Genomic DNA, 21,536 nt, shown 5'->3' on the forward strand with positions numbered 1-21,536 from the left:
TGTCGTACACTGATACTCATTTTAATAATGTCAAAATTATACCCTTGTTTCTTAGGGAAAAGGAATAATGCTCCCTAGCCGTATTCAGTTATTGTTTAAATTAGAGCTGAAGTAAATCTTTGTAGCATGTAAAAGTATCTCCGTATTTTTATTTTATTGTGCACATTAAAAATGAAAATATCATGATCTGTTCCAAGATTTTATCTGGAACATCTTCAACATTCTGTTCTTTGGTGGAATTAGTTCTAAAGCTTTCCAATGACTTTAAGTTTGTTTTTCCCTTGTGTGACATGTTGGCATGCTGCCATCCTTTTCAGTATGGTTTTTTTTCAGCTTTGCTTTTTCTAGCAAAATGGAGAGATGTGAATGTGAAAAAGCAAAAAAAAAACCATTTTTATCCAAAACTGCATTTTGAAGTACCCAAGAGAAATTTTTAAAAAATCATATCCCTAAACATAAATCAGTAACCATAGTAATATATATTAGTAGAGCTTAGCTTCATTGGCTTCAAAACCATTCTCCAAGTAGTTGCAGGCTGCCACTCTTATCACCCTTGGCCTTTTCTCTGCCAGATTGAGAGAAGTCAACCTCTCCCCAGAGACCATGTGCTCATGAGTAACATCTATGCAGCCCTCCACGAGATCTACTCCAATTTTTCCAACATTTCTCTTGATCTGGAATCTAAGGGCCTCACCAGCACTCAGTGAAGTACAGTAAGTTCCCTTGGTCTTATTTTTCTTTGTTTTATCATTATTTTGTGTATATTTTCTTTGCCACTCATGATACAACCTATACTAAAAGCAAGCAAGTACAGAGGTTCTTCGCAGTGTATCTTTTAGTTACAAATGTTTCTAATAATTATCCAATGACACAGAAAGGTGGCAAAATTTCAATCCCAATTTCCAGTTCAGCTAGAGTCTGGCAGCAGCTGAGGGACAAAAAGATATATTTAGGCTGAGAATACCTCAATATGTACTTCTACAGCATAAACAAAAAGAATTAAAAGCCATTTCTTCTTCATTTTGCACAGCACTATGTAGTATGACATTATCTGATTAACCAGGAAAAGCTGCATCTCTAAGTGTGAAAACCAGAAGGCAGTACAAATACAAAGCTAGGCTGAATATACTTAAGCTCTTTGAACTTGTAGAGTTCTCATGTTGAATTTGATTATGTCCAAGCTTCCAGGGAAATGCTTAGCCATAGGCTGAAAAAAGCCTGAGACAGATTATGCTTTTGTATGAGATCTAATAACAAAGTCTTTTAAGATTCCTCCTGTCACATTCCAAACTGTAAAAGCAAACTAAATAAATATAGTATATTTTCATGAGATATTTAAAAATAAATGTTATTTTCTTCCAAAATTGTTTTGCTTTAAAAAAAAAAAGAAAAAAAAATCACAATAAGCTATGATTTTGCATACAGCTATAAACATAGCTGTTGAGCTCTTAAATATTATAACAAACAAAACATATCTGGCAAGACACTGGAGCTCCATTGTTCTATGTAAAACTTAAGGAACATATAAACAGCTAAGCTATGTTGAAATTAACTGTGCCTCAAAGCACTTTTTTTGTTTACTACCACCTTTAAAACATTTCCCTGATACTTAAGGTTTATTTATTTATGTAAGAGAGAGCTAGAATGAGACAAATCAACAGACAGAAATGGCAGGTGATTTCAAAAGCTTTACCTATTGCAGTTTATAAAAAAATTGTTATTCATTGCATCTTTCTCAAAATTAAACACTAGATGACTTTTTATTGATATATCATCATTGTAATTCCTCTCAATTAGAATTCAGAGAGTCATGCTGGAAACAGTAAAGGGCTTATATTGAACCACTCCCGTGGTAAGAATCATATCTGGGTGAGGACAATGGCATTTTGAGGTGGGGAGATTCCCCTTATTTTAGGATTGTCTCCAGCACTGCTTTTATTTTACAAAAACAGCTCTTACTTGTCAATAATTTCTATGCCTCCCGTATACGCTGTTAAGTTCATGCAAAAATTTGGGAACTGTTTCTATGATCACATGAGGAGGTATATAGTTCCTTCCTAGATGTGAAAATATTTGCTCAAATACTTTCTCCTTCAAAGGGATAATTTTGAACAGTCTGGCAGCGTGAAATATCCACTGTCACAGTTGGAATCTGAATAGGTCATCGACACAATACATTGATTTCCACAGATTAATTTTTGTTGAGATTCTGCATTTATTTGTAAAGTTCGCAGAGTCTAGACCAATTGATTGTTGGAAAATATGACCAATCTGAAAAGTTTCTTGAAACCTAGGTATCTCAGGGACTCATTGCAGGTTGAAATCATGTTAAGATCTTACTAGCTATTTCCATTCTGGTTTTTTTTTTCCTTCAAATCTTCAAAAGCAATGTTGTCATTTTGTTGGCAGTTAGGAAGTGTTTGTTGGTTTGTTTTTTGGTTTGGTTTTGGGTTTTTTTTGTAGCAGATCATTACATACATTCAATTACTAATCTCAATTTTTTTAATAGGTGAGACTAAAAGTCATAGTTTTGCAGAATTTAGGCAACAATTCTGAATGCCTACTAATGGCATTTACTTTTCAAGTAAAAAACCATCAACTTCAAGTGCAATAATGGAACAAAAATCTCACTATTTTACAGTATCTGGGAGAAAGAGAACGATTCTTTGCAATTTTTTCAAAATACCTGAAACTGGTAAAAAATTACTATTGTAATAACGGAAAAAGCAAGATTTGCAAGCTTAGAACTGAGCTTTTCACTGACTGAAAACTATTGCCTTTTATTTATTCTAAAACCAACCTCCTACTAGCTTCAGTGAATGCACCCCAATTCTAGCATTCAGTTCCATGCCCACCTTCCACTAACCAGAGTCCTGACTTCTTTTAGTCTCTCCTTGGAAAGCAGCTGCTGCATCTCCTTAATCGTTTTAATTGCTTTCATCCATACCTTTTTCTAATTACATTATACATTCTTGAGATGTAGCAAACAGAAGTGCACACAGTGCTGTAACTTGGGAGCGCCAAGATTTTATACAGCGGTAAAGCAATGTTTTTTAGGCTTGAAGAGTCATATGCCATATTGTAGGGAACCAATGGACTAGTTTTATTCATTAAAATTATCCCAACATAACCATGGATTTGATGCCCTTTTGTAAATAATTACCACATCACAAGTACTGTGCAAAAAAATTTTAGTAGAGGTTACTAAATAATGAGATGTTAGAAAATAAGTACTCCAAAACAGAAGAAAGAATAAAGAAGCTGAACTGACATCGTCAAAATCATAATTGCTCTGAAACTCAGAATTTAGGATGGATCAACATAGCGACAGACTCAGAAACTATTACAAGATGTTCAGAAGCTGAACAATGCCTTTTAGAGAACTCAGGTAAAAACTAAAAAGAGTCACCTCTAACCCCTGCCTTCTCATAGAGACCAGACAGAAGGAAACTTTGCCAAGATCTGTCAATAATTCTTCCTCATCTTTTAAGAGTGCAGCACATCTTATATGAGTGTTTCCTCCAGGCAGCACCTACAAATTCTTAGGTCTAGCTACTTCAAACTCCTTGATCCCATGCAACTTCAAACACTACGTTAACCTTCCTTTGCTTTCAACAGAGAGCATATCTCCATAAGGCAGACAAACAATGCATGGGCAGCAGCGAAGTCATGCAACTAATTTCTAAAATATGGAAGTACGGTCATGCAATGTGTCCTCAGCATATTAAAAAGGGAAGCAAGATGCACAGAAATCTTCAGGGTTAGCTTTTGCTCCATACCTCTGCAAATTACACATGCACCTTTTAAGATTGTGCTCATAAATTATGATTGACTGTAGCAGAGGTAAACATTTTCATAAAGAAATCAAAGTTATTTAGGTAATATTTAATTTCAAATTAAAAAAAATCCAGGTCAATAACTGTGTGTCTCAGTCAATAGCAATTTCTAAGTATAAGGATATGCTTTTGGTAAACAAAAGGTAAGATGCTGATATGTTCAAAACTTGGGCACTCTCTCTGGAAGACTGATGTGTGGAGAAAATAGCACTATGTTGTTCATATTGAAAAGCAGGGCTGGGGAGTAGTGTGTATTCATGGGGGTTTTAAACTTGTTCTGCTTCCCGTGTGTCCTTCTGCAGCTAATTACAATGGATACTGCTTCACATACACACGTACAGCCATAATCTGAGACTGCCAGCACACAAAACTCCAACTAAACCCAGGGAGAACTGAAAAGGTTCTGCATCTCTAAGGTTTTTAGCCTTCTACCTCATTATGGGAGAACGTTGCTGACTCTTTGAAGAACTAACTGCAATTTAACATGTAATTTTACAGTATAATAATGTAACACTGGTGCTGTATCATAACGAAAAATCTCTATCCATCTTGCTGCTCCAAACTATTCAAAGATCTAAAGCAGCGTTTCCTTTGTCTGAATGTCATTGGTGTCAAAGCCAAAACTCCTTTTACTTTAGTGGGCTCCGAACAAATAAAATAAGGAGAGAGATATCTCTTTATATTTTCTGCTTTATTATTAGGAAGTTAAAAAAAATATTTGAGAAGATACTGCACAAACTTCCGTAGGAATCCCACATATATTTCAGTAGTTTTAGCTGTACATTTTGTAAACAAATTCATTGGTAGAATAAGGTTGAATTGTTTGATGTGCCTTGTGATAAAAATATTTTTGTAAGTAGCAGAAATATTTCTCTTCATTTCTCTTTAGGCTTATGAATTTGTGTACAAGCACAAGCTTCTATATGACTAGAGAAATGCATCTGAAGAGCAGAAAAGAAGCTCAGGCTACATCAATCAGAAGTAATCAGCATAGCAACTATGGACCTCAACCTGAAGATTAAAACAGGCAATTTTAAAAATTAGGGTACATCTTGACTTTTACTGAAATAATACTCACATGCATAAGTGCATGCACAAGATTCCTCAGCTACGTTAGTATCACACCAACTTGTCCTTATCAATATGAACTGGAATCTTCAGTAGCAGAGGATCTTCCACTTCTCTTGATTTCTGTTCAAGCTAAAGTATCAGCACCTCAAAAAATGTATACAACCATTTCCTTTTTCCCAGCAGATGTCATTAGATCTACAGTTTTTCAAGAATAAAAGCATATAGCTTTATTTCATCTTTCAATCTACCCTCACTGTAATATAAAAGACAAGCAGAGTGAGACTACTTTGCAGAATCACATTAAATGAGCTGTATTCTTCTGCTAAGCAAATATTTTTGAAATTTGAAGACTCAAAGTTTATGGTCAACCCTACAGAGCTGGTAACTCATACTTCAGCTACACTGCAATGGCAGAAATAACAAAATATAAAATATTTGTTCATCATAGGAATTTTACATTTTATAGTTAATGTTTTTCCAGCACAGCAATTCATTTTGCCGATTAAAAAAATTCTTATTGGTCTGGCAAAAGTTAAATAAAATACAGGATTAAGTATGTAAAATATGAGTTCCTAAGACCTTAATTTGTATTAATGCCCCCTTCTTAAAGTTTTTGACAGAATTCCATTCATAATGAAATGTTCAGTGGTAATTATTTCTCTTTCTTCTGTGTGAATTATGAGAATTATTTATATACTCAATCTTAATATCATAGCTTCATTGCTTAATAGAAAAAATCCACAGGATATGAATCATTCTGAGAAAGAATTAAAATCTTTTCTTCTGTTTTAAATAAAAAACGAAAGATGAAAAGATTTCTAATGACATAAAATCCACACTGCTGCAGGCTCTGCTTGCAAATCAGAGCTCTTGCTACGTAACTCAAAGCTCCTGGTTCATACTTCCAGTCTCCTTGCCTGTAAAGCTATAAAATGCAATGCTATAATGATTAGTTAATGAAATAGTGGAGTGATAATGAGGCTATAAGAAATGTAAGTTAAATTATTAATTAAAAAAGGTAAAGAATAAGTAATGAGAGTAGCAAGTTACATGGCCCTTTTTGTAAAAGTATGGTCAAAAGATATAAACCTAGCAGCAGTTTAGTACCTAGCCTTCAGCCTGCGGTCATGTTGTAATGAAACTCCTGACATTAGAAATACATTCATTTGACAGTTGTTCTCACTCATAAAATAATGGGCCGTGCACAAAGCTTATTACAAATTGCAGATAAGCTGTAAAAGCCATAAAAATTTCTACTGACATTTATTGCCAACGAGTAGCTCGAGGATGTTGATACATATTGATAACAGTCTGCTTTGTGACATTTTGAAAGTTTACACCTAATTCACTTGCAGAATATGCAAAGATATTTTTTCTACCACACCTTCAAGTCATTAAGTCATTGCAATATCCACCTGTATTTTTAATGGATTTTTACCTATTTCATAGGTATTTTTCCATATGTGTTGTATATACTTATCCCCCAAAAAACAGTTTTTCTAACAAGAAAATAGGTAGGTTCTCATGAGCATTCAAGTTAATTATAACTGCAGCAAGAATTTGTTTTCAGATAGCTTATATCATCAACAATAAATAGTAGTGTTACTATACAAAATCCCTTGAGAGATGAGAGGATTTTATGTTTGCCACTACATCTATCCATATATATATATACACACATACATATGCCAGACAACTTCACATGGAAGCAATTCTACCTGCACTGCCCCCAGTTTTATTTATTGTTTGGAGGCACCAAAGAAAGACTGTGTTTCATACAAGTGACTTTAGTATAAAGACTTGATTCTATTCCCCTTGAAGTAAGCTGTACTTTTGCTATTTACTTACTTAGCATGGGAGAACTCCATGATAATCTCCTAGTGCACACATGTGCTTCAACTGTGCTGAAGGTAGAGACTGTAAACCATCCTTCTGTTCCTTTGAACCAGAGCTGGTAACTTTTTTTTTTATTTTAACATTTAGAATATTAAAGTGTTATTACATTTTTAATTACTGCAACTGAAACTCAGCAGTGTTCTACCTTGCCCCATTCCACTGCCCAGGACATTCTCATTTAAGTAGTTTTTTTTTTCTGAATTTGGGAACACTTAAAATCTCTGGACACTGCTCTTCTGTTCTTCTGCAAGCCTTGCAAAATTTTGGGTACTAATCTTGTTTTAATACCTCTGCAGAAAACATTGAAAAACGGGGCCTGTGTACCACAGAAATTATCTTGCAGTAAGATCAACACATTGACATCTGTGATTTTTTTAAAACAACGTCATGACAAGTTCTGAATACACTTGACAATGTATTATGGCTAGATATGTGTTTTATTGCTTCTGAAGTTTCAAACAAGTGGACTGAACAAAAGCGTGTTTCTTTTAAGTAGGGCAAGATTTTATCTGTCACACATGAACATGCTACCTTTACAAATGGGCCGCATTGTGCTAATCCAGTCATTGGTTTATTATCTACAATTCCTTCAGGAAATGTCATAAATCCACAGGATGTCCTTGAGCTTTAAATTTTGCATTTGGATCTTTGATTTATCAGATAAAAGTCATAAACCTATATTTACCCACACAATTTCCAAGTGACTGTACATCTGTAAAAGCCTAGAAATAAGTTATTCTAGTCAGTATATTGTATAAATAATGATCAATAATTTTTATTTTAAAGGGACTTTTTTTTAGGCATAGAGACAAAAATATTTTGTCTCAGAATAATCACTGGGGTTCCACACTTCTTCATTTCAGAAACCCACAATGCATGCTTGGAATACGTGTCATCTGTTTATTTTTAAACACAAACGTAATACCTCCAAAGTGCATCTTTTGAGCGACAACTGCAGCAGTAGAGCTCTATAAGATGTAGACACTGACTAAACAGCAAAGATATCTTTAAAACAAGTACTCCTGAGGTAATAATGATTTGAAATTAGACACAATGAAAACCAAAGTGTTCCAATATGAAAAATAATATATCTGTAAGATTGATAATATATCTATAAGGTTGTTTGCAACAGCTGTTTATTAAAACAGTGATTTCCTATCTTGTTTACATGCCATGTAATACTGGCATGTAACAAAAACTGAAGAAGAGTTTGGTCCCATAAAGCTAGAAAGGCAAAATAGCTAGCCCCAGTACCTGCATCCTAGCCTTTCCAGAAAATCAGTTGTGTACTGTAGATCAAACTTGACCAAATATATTTGTACAATGTATCTTCTTGCAGTGTATTAGCAACACTTTAAAAAGCTTCCTCTGGGATGAAGGACAGCTAAAAGCTGAATGCTGACTAGATTCAAAGGAAAGATATCCTTTCTGTGCACAAGCGACTCAGCTCCATCAAATATGCATTAATTAGGACCTTTTAGTACTTAGTTACACTGGGACCCATCAAAAGCATTTGCTACTTACGATCCAAAAGAAAAATCCAGTAAAATAGAGGAGGTACAAATGGAAACAAAAACAGAGCAGTCTGCCCCAAATGCATTAGCACTAGATTCAGAAAGTTGCAATTTAGGATAACACTGAGAAGAAAAGCATTGCCTTGAACTCTAAATTTCCAGTTCTAATAGCTATAATAGGTCTTAGGAATTATAAATAGGCCAGACTAAAATAACTTAGAAAGTTAAACATAGATAGAATTATGGGTGGGGTTTTTTTACTGTTGATTTTAATCTTGTCATAGAAATCCTGATACTGAATATTGCCCAGCAATGCCTTCCCTTTGTGATAAAGCCAGCCTGGAGTTGGGGACTAGGACAAAAAGGTTAAACAAACGAACAAAAAAACCCCCACAAAACCACTATGTATTGTTCCAATAGAAAAGGTGGCACAAAAGAGAGCAAGAAATACAAGTTACTGTGATAGAGGTAAACATTTGTTGCAGTAAATTGCGAGGGCTTCCAAAGCAGCAGTTTTCAGGGAACTGAAGAACATCGTCATGTTCTTTCAGATACAAGTGTTGGAGAAAAACATCTTTCTTCCAGAGTAGAGAAATGCTTTGTTTGAGAGGCAGGGGAGTCATCCCCACACCTCAGCCACAGCCTAACACTGCTCTGGGGAGATTGCTTACTCTTAATGTAATTGTACACTCACAACTAGAGCCATTCTGTTCCTTAATTAGTTGCTTTCTCTTCTTCCAAACACAGAAAAGGGAATCACTGAGAATCAAGTTAGAAAAAGTATTTACGTGCAGAAGATGCAATCCTAAACAAAGAATTACTTTCAAGAAAACTTCCCCTTTAGTTCAGAATTTTCTTTCCAAAATATTACATCTTTTTAAGTTTTCTCCCTCTTCTATCCATAACTATTTTATTTACACAAGTAAAAAATCTGATACAAATACCATTGTGGCTATTTGAATGTTATGAGGAGAAGCTACCCCCCAAAATCCCCAGTTTAGCAAAGCATTTAGTCATTCTTGAGGTCTCACTAAAGCTATTAAAAATGCAAGTGTTCTGGATTATTTCCTCTTACTAGAACATATACCCTGACTCAGGAGTAACCAACTGTCACATACTTTCAATAAATCACATCCTATCCAAAATATAATCACCTTTTTCAGTACAGTTCCAAGGAATTTTGGGTAGGCTGAAGTCAAACATGACTTTATTTGTTTTAAAGGAACTTCCTCAGGTTTTCTGCCACCAATAGAAAAAAACATACAAGATTTTAAACCGATTGGACAGTATTTGTGGTGCAATCTCTAAAACTCCTGTATAATTGTGAGGGCTCTCTGATCTTTCTCCGCTGCAAAGAAGTTGAGTGTTCAAAAAGAAATAAAGTAGAGGAATCCAGCAAAGTTATTGCTTCCATGAAGGCAGTCTCTCCCCACACTTCCCATAACTCACAGATGGACTAAGTTATCTCTTGCTAAATGACAGATTCATCTATATGATAGGGAGGGGAACAACAATCATAAGTTACTGGTTAACCACAGAGACCATTCACTGCAAAAATGGCTATGCCATTTCAACATGATGCAATCTTTCAGCTCCTAGTTACTACCCTGCTATTGCAATTATAACTATGAGGAGGAAAAAAAAAACCACAACAAACAGAGAATGAAACACATTTTAAAGAGACTTTTTTTCTTGCGTTATACCCAGCTATACTAGTTTCCCCATTCAAAAAGCAGAACAACACTGAAATGATGCATTCTGTTAACTTTTTTGGTGTGCATTATAATGGACTGTCAGGGACATATGGTGAGAAATGGATCTAGATCCCATGGCCCAAATATTGTCCTCTCTCACACTTAGCTCTAATATTTTAGGTTCTATAGGCTTTACACATTTTTTCCCCAAAAGCAGAAGGGAAAAAAAAAAGACACCAACTGTCTGGATCCACCAAGCCTTCCATTCACAGGAGCAAGTGATGTGGTCATCGTTGTTCCAATCAATTGGGTGCAGATTAAAGAACTTAAATTTAATCCGAAGTGTCCCGTAAAATTTTCACCATGTCATTATTAGGATGCAAAAGCTTATACATGATAACTCCTACAAATAAGGGTGAAGTAGATGTAAAATTGATGTTATGGCAAGCTACACCACTAAATGTTTAAAGAGTAGCAACTTATCATCAACAGAGTCACAGCCTTAGATACTTAGTTATATAATATTTCATCATACTTTTTTGTCCTAATAATTTTAAAAAGACTTCAGAATAGCTACAAACATTTTTATTAAGATACAAGAATCTTGTCTTATTCTGGCACAAATATATGGATTGTTCCATACGCAACTTGAAAGGTCCATACCAATAACAACTCTGCAACACCCTACATTTTGTGTGAGACTAGCCCTCCAGTTGTTTTGGGAGGGAAGATATAAATCTAAAAAGCATTTCAAGCACAAAACTCATTACACTTCTGTATTAACACCAGTTTTACTTCTAAGACAGAATGTTTTGGAGAACATTTATAGCTCAATATTCTTCATGCATTCTTCATTGCTCATTTTGCCTATGGGAGCTAGCTGAAGGTACCATCCTAAGGGATCACATTAGAGCTGCTGTTGACTTCATCAGCTGGGCGAGTTCCACCAGGCAGGATGTGTGACCCAGTCATTATCAGGCTCAGTTTCCTGTTTTGGAGCCGAGTTCTCAGTTCTGCTTCAAAAAGCTCAATTTCACCAGTTGGATCTAGTAGCTGAGTTTATTTACCATTGATTTCTACCAGTGGCAAGGTGTAATCTGATAAACCTCTCATCTGATAACCAAGGTACTGACAACACTGGAAAGAGAGGAAGACCGAGAAAGGGAATTCTGACAGCTACAATTTTACTCCAAACTTCACTCACCCTAGGAAATTTTGATCTTTCTCTTCACCTGGCTCCCAAACATTTGAACTCCACTAACTTAATATTGAGACTCATTAAACCAAAGACAGCCTGAAGCGGATCACATATCTACACCTCCCACTTCTTTGCCCAAACACATTTCTCACTCCTGTTCTTAAATTCATACAAATTACAGCAAATCAATGCTTTGTTTTTAACTAAAAGATACCCAAGATTACAAAAAAGCGTACAGAAAATTTTTACATCATATTCTGCATCATTTTTTTCACACTGAAATATGCAGTGAAGAGATAAAGTTTACATTATTTCAATAAAAATCTGTTTCAGACTAATAAGTTTAATAAAACTCCTTGCTAATGTGAAATGTCAAACTTTTATACTGCAGGCCTTTCATAGCTCTTAGATCAGAGAAAAAGGATTGTCACATACTTTCTTAATTTTAAAGATTATTTTACTTTTTAAGTAAAAGACTTAGAGTAGACTTCCTTATTGTATAGTTCCTGACACCTTGAAATTACTATCCTATTTCAAATAACTGCACAACAAATTTTTACTTTATTGGGAGTGGATTTTTGAAGGTAACTGCTGTCACAAGAAAAAAAAACCTTCTTTCCACAGCGCAAATAGGAACTTATGCAATATCGTATATAATAGCCTACCAATTGTTTCAGTTTGAAGTTTGGAAGGATTAGTAGTAGTTCATTCTTTGCTCCGGCACGCTCTTGGGATGCTTCTGCACAGTTTGCCAAAGCCATATAAAATTGTTTACAGCAATTTTATAATATTTACTACTGCCACTAAAGAGTAAGCTGAGCCACCTAAGTAATTTTATTCATGAGTACAGAAACAATTTAAAGTGGGAGACCAGGGCTAATTCTTTGATTACGGAATTGTCTTTTCCAGAAAGTTTTCAGTCTAAGGTAATTTGAAAAGAGTGTACCACAGTCTACAAAAAACCCCACCCCATAACAGGTAAAAGAAGATGGGACAAAACTGCCAATATTTGGAAACAGCCACAGGCAGCACTGGCAGTCATACTGCCTTGCTGTCAGGCCTCATAAATTAAGCAGTGCTATGCGTGGCAAGTAGCTGGTTGGTAGTCCTCTAAGGAACGCAGTTTTTATAGGCAGTAGTAATGGAGATTAAGTAGCTCGTCTCTTTTCACTGACTCACTACTGAATCAATGCCCCAGCACTGGTAATAAGGTGACTGGGGGACACTATACTGATCATCAAGCACTAAAACAGAAGTGCTAGGGTCTAACTATGTACGATAATTAAGCACACTTTAGTTTGGTTTTCACTTGTTTTTTCTTTAAAATTACAATTTTAAATTTCTTTTACAATTTCTTTACAATTTAAATTTCTTTTCATTACAATCTAGAACCAAAAAGTTCTACACAAATGTGGAATTTGGTAACTGTTTGTTGACCATCTGAATCCTTGTGCTGGTTCCAGTGGCTGACTGCCACCCAACCACCATGCAAACCACTGTAGGATTTAGGGTACCCTGTAGTTTTCTCTCAAGACCATTTTATTACAGACTCCACACACTCTACAGATTAAGAGTCCAAAGCAGTTGGCTCATACACTCAACATAGTTAGGAATTCTGTCTCAGGAATGGAAATAATTAGAGCTGGAAAATCTTGTCTATATACTTACCTCAGCTAACAAATATTGAATTCCTCATTTCCCTAGTTTTAACTTCAGATCCATGTGAAATATATGAAGCAATAAAGCTTTCTGTAATTTAAACATTAAGTTGATTGTGGAAGATGCATTGGTCGCACTGTAGTATTAATTAAAAAATTATGTTGTTTAGTACAAGTCCATCACAAGATAGAGATGGGTTGATGTCATGGTTTAACCGCAGCCAGCAAATAAACCCACACAGCCGCTCGCTCACCCCCCCCCTCCGGTGGGATGGGGGAGAGAATTGGGAGGGCACAAGTAGGAAAGCTCCCGGGTTGAGATAAAAACAGTTTAATAATTGAAATAAAACAAAGTAGAACAGTAATAATAACAATGAGAACAACAACAATAACAGAATACACAAATCAGGCGATGCACAATGCAACTGCTCACCGACCGCGTGTCACGAACGGGGGGCGAGCCCCACCACACACCTGGTTTTTATACTGAGCATGATGTCACATGGTATAGAATACCCCATTGACCAGCTGGATCCACTGCTCTCCCCTCCCGGTGCAAGCACCACCCAGCAACAGCCAAAGCATCAATGGGCCATCAACGCTCCTTTCACACTAAACCCAAAACACGGCACACCCGCCCAAGCTACTGGGAAGAAAGTTAACTCTGTCCCAGATGGAACCAGGACAGTTGAAAAAAATCAGGGAAGTTTAGACCACCTTGTAGTGAAAATGCATAGTAAAGTCCTTACCCTACTGCTTAAGCGAGTGTCAAGTGCAGTGAAAACATGGGCCAAGCACTCATTCTTCTTTAGTTCAAACGTATCAACAGAAAAAAAATGGCCATTTTTAATGGGTCTGGCTCAATGTAATTTTGAGGCTTTTTTCACTTCACATTTATTATCAAATGTAGAGCTGACATTCGTCTCTTCTCCTTTTAGAATCATGTGTTATTCTGCTATGTTTTTTTTTTTAGCATTAACTCTGATATTTGATCGTGTTATAAGCCTCTTGTTTCCATTTATACAGATATAAAGATCGCAAAACCAGAGGAAATATGTAACTTTGCTAATGAGAATTGTTTTTACTTAGCAGTACACCATTTCATTGCAAAGACTAACCTTTGAAGTGGAATCAGCGTATTTTGGGTTCTAATAGGGACTCTGAATCGGAGCTTAAAATAAGTCCAACAAAAAAGGAGTTAAAATTTAAAGAAAAAATCAAAACCCAACCCAACACACTCATGAACAAATTTGTAAAACCTGTACTTCTGCCTATGGTCTAGCAAAACTAGAAAAAGTAGTGGCAACTTATGTTTGTTGTTACTGGTCTAATGTGATATATAATCTTCCAAATTATTTTTGTTTTCAGCTGACAGCTGAAGAGCCAAGAACAGCATTCCTGGACAAGTAACAGCGTACCACAATGTTTGGGGTTTTTTTGGTTTTTAAAGTAAACTCAGAATCCACAAATTGCACTGCTTCTGTGTATTTTTTTAAGCTATTTTATTAAGATATTTTAAATTTTCTGCACTTAATCAGGTGAATTTGAAAGAAATACAGACAAAGTCAGTAGAAGTAGTAAAAGATGCTGCTACTCATGAAGTGTAGTGGTGAACAACACTTTATGAAGGTTCAGTCTTATTTTTATTCTGTGCAGAATATACAAAAGGTCAAAATAAATTGCCTAGAGGCATATCAGTAGCACAAATTGTATGCCTCCTGTTGCCTAGTCATCACAGTGGTTTCTAAGATAGTCTACTTAAGAATTTAACATCGTCTCCGACTTTAACAAACCACACAATGGGATTATTGTCCCAATAGTCAGAGGATAAAACTGAATTACAACTTTTCCCTCCACATTATACTGTTCTGTAATGGTGGTCACGAGGACTTGTAAACTCTCCAAAGATGTGACCCAGTTCAATGCAAAAAGTTCGAAGATGTTTTTGTTAGTTGTTTAGCATTCTATACAATATATGTTACAACACTTGGATTTCAGAATTGTTATAGCTAATGCTATTACACTGATAGTACAGAGACAGACTCTTTTTAAAGCACTATTGCATTCACTATTTGGCATTACATTTATTTAGAGAGGACATTGACCAGAGGAAATTAGAATGGCTGATTATAGAGTCACTACACAATACTTTTAATATCTCATCCTCATTGAAGAAAAGATGTAGTCATGTGGAATTAATGTATGACATTAATAACAATGCTGATTTGTAAAAGGAAAGATGCAGTAGAAAGGATCTCCATTCATTTCCTTTTATAATGTCTTCAGTTTGGAAGTGTGGTATTTTTTATTTCAGTGATAAATCTAGAAACACTTAAGCTATTACAAAGCTTAATCCTATTGATGAAATGCTGCAGAACTGTTCTATTGCATTCTAATGGGAAAAAGACACAGTGAATAATAAGAAATCGTATGAAGACAAACATCTTAATTAGCTAGATTCTACTATAATTCTATTGTAAATTTTGTAGCGCTATTACAAACTTTCATTTAACATAGAAGTTCAAAATACAGTCATCCAGTAAAGATCTATTACAATATTTAACAATGTAGGAGCCTAATCCTATTCCCATTAAATTGTCGTTGACTATAGAAAGAAACCCGGTATGCAAAGTCAGCTATAATTCCAAAATTATTCTTTCACTTTTTCTTTTGGGAGGCAACGAGTATCCCGAAATCTGCCATACATAATTAAAGTTAACTACCATTCACCTCATTTCCTTACTTTGTTTTGCCCCATCCCTCCTTAACAATCATCAAGAAAAACCTGTGGAAGATTGGAATGTTTTAAGCACTAAGTTGTTGAGATTTTCTGGAGCTGTTCTTACAGGACCTATTTGAGCAGTCAGTACCGCTGCATGTCTCTCAGCCAATGCTGCTTTTATAGACTTGTTTTTCTGCCTGAATCTTGTGACAATTTTCAGTATACAGAAATGTCCATAACACTGAGCAGCTGGAAGGGGAGGAATAAATAGCTCCAGTTATACAGAAGAATTGTAAAGGACATGGGGAATTTCCTTGTCCCAACTTAAAAAGACACGAGTGATGCACTTTATCGAATTTCTAAACCTTTTTCTGTTACAGGCAAAAAATTCAACTTGATATAAAAATGGTGAAAACAATTTTTTTTGTGAAGGATCTTTAGGACACTTATATTTCTTTATAGTGAGATTTTTAATTTTTCTTCCTCTGCTTTCTTTTATTACCATTTCAGCACTCCATGTTTTAGTAATTTTAGTACACTTCCTTAGAACTGTGTGTATGTGAATTTGGTTTCAGTTTCCTTAATCAAATCCAGAAAAAAATTCTAGAGAACTTCAAATATGTCTGTGTGTGTTTTATTACTTTCTTATTAAGTATCAGCTATCACTTTTTCTGTCCTGGAAGTGTTCCCTACACTGAAGTTTTCAAGTCTTAGTCGTCTGTCTTTCTAGCTGGTTTAACACATCTAAGACATGGTATCCTACACAAACAACTTTTAACTTGATTTTAATTCTAAGCTCATAAAAGGATTTAGGGACATAAATGAGCTTTAAAGGCCTTAAATAAACAATTGTGACATTCAAACCTCTCATAATTGCCCCAAAGCTCTGAAAACTTAATTCTGAATAGGTGACTTTTTGAATAGTTTACAGTGCTAAATCCCGAGGTGTGTAGAATTCTGCAGTGGAGTATACTCAGAAGCAACTTAGTTTTATAAAATCTAAGCTTTCTTTTTTTTTCTTAAACAACTCTAGATGTAATCGCACTTTTTCATTTTGTCAGAATTCACAGATTCACATCTAGATGCGATCTGTCTAGACAGAAATTCCTCATTCCCTGCCATCAGGGCCACCATTCAATACATATTCTCAATGTCCATGTATCACATGCATAACTGAAAACACTCTTCAGAAAAATGCAATGCCCTTCAATGGATGACTGACAAGTTGAGGGTTTTTGGAGGGATTTTTGTTGTTGTTGGTTTTGGCTCTTTTGCTTTCTATTTAAAGCTTCAATATTAGGTGTCTTCCAGATCAAAGCAACTTGCCTATACGCTATGCTAAAGGTTATGATTGCATTGGTTATAATTAGGACTGTGTCCTGGTTTCGGCTGGGATAGGGTTAAATTTCTTCCTAGTGCTGTGTTTTGGATTTAGTATGAGAAGAATGTTGATTACACACTGATGTTTTCAGTTGTTGCTAAGTGCCCTCCTAGTCCAAGGACAGCTCCCGTGCCTACTGACTGAGCTAGGTACACAAGATGGGAGGGAACATAATCAGGACAGCCAGCCCAGCTGGCTAATGGGGTACTCCATACCATGTGACGTCATGCTCAGTATATGAAGGGTAGGCGTGATCCAGGAAGTACCGATCGCTACTTGGTTATCGGTCAGCGCGGGTGGTGAGCAATTGCATTGTGCATCATTCATTTTGTATATTTTATCATTATCATTATCATTATTATTTTCCCTTCTTTTTCCCTGTTCTATTAAACTGTCTTTATCTCAACCCACGAGTTTTTTTTCTCACTCTTACCCTTCCGATTCTCTCCCCGTCCCGCTGGGGGTGGGGGGAGTGAGTGAGCGGCTGCGTGGTATTTGGCTGCCTGCCAGGTTAAACCACGACAGACTGGAATCCTTTCTCCAGGCTCTTACCAACTCTGTTACAGGTATCAAATACTGAATGGTCAGGAATCATTACACTGTCTATTTTCAGCTCCAAAACTACATTAAATATTTATTTTTAACTTTATCCTTCTAACACGTACAACTACAGTTGCATCTCAGTTGCATTCTTTCAAGCCTTATTTTGTACTTCTGTTTATACCCCTATATTCTTTCTATACTGAACCCTTTCCATCAGCTAAATTCCCTGAAAAAAATCAACTGGCAGAAATACTACCTGGCATTTGTCTTTTTTTTTTTTTTTTAATCCCAATTCCAATATCATACAAGCAACAGAAAGGATAATCTCCACATAAGACTGTATTTTACAGCTAAGCCAATTCAATAGTTTGTTGGTAAGTCTTTAATATAAGCTGACTAATCTGCTAAAGAAAAGACTGAACAGTAAAACTATCACTGAGTCTGTCTCCCTCTTTTTCTCACCCTAAACTGTGCTAATCAATGTTAATTCAATTAAAATATTTGCAGATATCTGGGAATCTGACTTAAATCCACTGATTATTTTTTAATTCATGCTAAGGCTAAGGTGGGACAAAAGACTTCTGCTCTTGGATCTGGTGCTACCATCTGTGATCCCTAAGGGGACCAGAGACTGTTTCTAAATCTAAGACAAATTTGATTTTGCTTTTTGTGTGCATGTGCCCCTCAAAGATTTCTTTGATTCCTTAAAAATACTAATTTTTAATCTCTGAAAAAAAGGCCCTGTCAGAATAAAGTTAAAGAAAAACAACATTTATTTTCATACAGACACACTTCAAAGTGTTTCAGTACCTAAGCAAGCTTTATGGGTTTGACTCCCACAGACTTCCACCTCATAGTCATTTCCATGTGTGGAAGGCTGAACACAGAACACTGAACTCCAACAGAGCACCCAGACCACTCAGGTTTATGGATGTTAGTGTTAACCCCTTTCCCTCAAGTCATCCAGAACTCTGCCTCTAACTTAAGAAGAAATGGTTTATCTTAAGCCTTACTATTTATTCTTTGGAATAAAGATACTGCCACATTAAACATGACAATAATCTTCTTATCTGTCAATTATCTGTCTCTTTTCTACTTAACTTGTGAAGTATCTGCTAGTAAGATACTATTGACCATTTCTTTGAATAGCCTGAGAGAAATTTTAATTTCAGAAATAAAAACTATCATCTGTAGCTCATAATCTAGTTTCTAGCAGAAAGAGCATATGTGAGAGAAAAAAACAAATGCTCTTTTCAGGTCTGTCTCCTTCTTTTTCCATTTATACCAGTTACCATTTCAGGGGGAGGTCTGCTCCTCTGAAGCATACAATCGGTAACATTTTAGACAAAAGAAAAATTTATGTGTAAGGAGAATTGAGAGTTAATAAATGGTTGTGCTAGACTTCTCTTTGGAAGAAAATGTCTTGTTAGGCACTTAAGTATTGCAACTCTAAATAGCACAAGTAACAGTGGGTTTCATACATACTCATGAAAAAACATAACGTGAGATAAGTAGAAAATCCCTTTCATTGGCATCCTGACGCACATCCGAACTTCCTGTGAGAAAACTCTCAAGGCTTTGTATCAATGAGAACATTTGGTGAATTTTGACACTATACCTCTTAGTTCTTTAAGAAATAGTTATATACTAAGTTGCCACTAAATTGTGTATCTAGTTTTTCATTCAGCCATGCTGTATCGTAATGCTTTGAGAGAAACTTTGCATTAAAAGGACAGGTGATAACTGCTTAATTATTTTTCACAGCACAATCCCCGCCCCCTCCCCCCAAAACTACAACTAGAGGGGATTTTGGCAAAAGAGTTGAGGTAATTACCATCAGGACAACAATGAAATAATTCTCATAGGTTCAGTCACTGCTGCAATGGACAAAAAACCAAACCATCTGACCATCTGTAATAAATGAACCCATCATTCGTAGTGCAAGCACATGCAGATAGCAAGGTAGCGGCAGCATTTCCTTGTTTGCATTTTGTCACTTTGTTTCTTTCCTTCTGAATTTTAAAATACAGAAAGGAATTCTAATATTCAACAAAATATTTTAGTATCTCACAGTTCTTCCTGTTCTTGGATCAGCAGTAAATTTGGCTACAGCTGAATTTATACCAAAGCAAACTAAACAAAGAGTGACTTCTCAAAAGGTGATTGCTCTTTTGAGCAAACTAGTCATGCACAGCCACAGCAGGCATTCTGGCAAGAGTAGAAGGGAATCCTGATTGGAGAAAGGTGCATGGAGAGTAAAATCCTTATGTCCTTGTGTCACCTCTCATGAAGTTCTTGGAAGGCCACAATACTAGATTATATGAATTTGTTAAAATGTATTGTATTCTTGTTTTAATTTCCACCATAGAAACTATTTAATAATGTTTAGCTTCAGTAATATATTAATTGTCACTGAATGTATCATATGCATATATACATAACTTTGCAGTTGCATTTTGGAGCCATGACCTAGTAGCAGGGAAACTATCCATTTGCATAAACAATCTGTGGCCCATTACCTACCCCTGGCTAGCGTATCAGAACTGTGGACCTAAATTACAGTGAAAAGTTTCTTTTGGTCTAAGAAAAGGACGGAGACTGTAACAAAAGTACTGCTGAGGGTGCCACTTACGGATTCATACTGCATCAGTTGTATGAATATTTAATAGATTCAGCATCTAGGATTTGGTAAATTCTGTTACTCATGTATAGAGAAATAATGACCCTTTTTGTTATTTGGTTAAAAACAGTTTATGTAACTATTAGTTATACATGGTACAGTGATGCATCAAAGTTGAATTATTCACTTTATATTACTGGTCAGTATATAAAACATTCACAGCTGTCAGAGGAAAGCTTCCAGTAAATCCTGTGATCTTTGAGGGACCTCAAGCAAGAAAGAAAAAAGATGGAAAAAATTAAAATAAGCCTGAAACACCATGCACTGACAAGTTTACACTGATAAAGTCAGCTTTGATCTCTTACATCTGCAGGTCTGTCATCAAATTTGCAACTATGAAGGCAATCATGTGTCAACATGTACTCTGACAGAAGCATGTACAGCGTAGGAATGTCTGAAAGAACATATTTCTATAAAAACTTCAACAGCTGTAATGTCTGAATGGCAGTAAATTCTAGAAAAAAAAATCTAGAGAAGCAAAGCACACATTAGGAATGAGACACAGAAGACAAAATGGTACTTCTTTATGATGGCAAGGGTAAAATCTTGAGACAGAAAAATTGAGAAACATTATGCGGCTAAGACATACCTAAACTAAATAGAGAATTCACTGCTGGAATAAAGACTGGATTAGAAAGAAGGAGGAGTGAGCACCTGGTACAGACAGTATCTATTTTTATTCTCTTAAAATATTAAAAGACTCTCTTATTGAAAATAGATTTTTTTTTTTCCTCTGTGATTAACACGAAAATAAAATCAGAAATGTATGCATTTCAGCAATTCCATTTTCAGCTACCAAAAAAAGGCAGGGAAACACGGAGAGGTCCAAAAGATTGTAAAAAAGTAAAATTGACTTCTTGTGGTTTGTTTTAATTATGTGATTTCTTTTAAGTAAACAGAATTACAAGCTGTTAAAGAAAGATTTGGGGTTGTTAGGTTGGGGAGTTTTTTGGCTAACCAGTGGTAAAGTAAAATAAAAAACACTATAGAAAATATTTTTCCTGAGTTCTACCCATTTTCAATATGGAATACTGAATATGATAGAAAACCCAGAGCACAGATCAAACCAATTTTTAACCTTTCTTTTCAATGACATGATTTTTTTTTTTTGCGAGGGGGGTGGGGGTGGGGGTGAGGGGTGGGTGTGAAGGAGCCATTTTAGCATTCATGGAGACATGAAGTACTGTTTTTATACTTTTGTTAGGGTTGTTTTATTCTGTAATATTATTATCCAGACAGCAATGTACAGAAATCAGTAACACAAAATGGATGTGTTAAACAGGAAATTGCTATATCAAAAAGAATATTTCATTACCTTTCCTAGATGCATGTTTTTATTTTGT

This window comes from Calonectris borealis, chromosome 13 (genome assembly GCF_964195595.1).
Source record: "Calonectris borealis chromosome 13, bCalBor7.hap1.2, whole genome shotgun sequence".
In the NCBI taxonomy this organism is placed as follows: domain Eukaryota; kingdom Metazoa; phylum Chordata; class Aves; order Procellariiformes; family Procellariidae; genus Calonectris; species Calonectris borealis.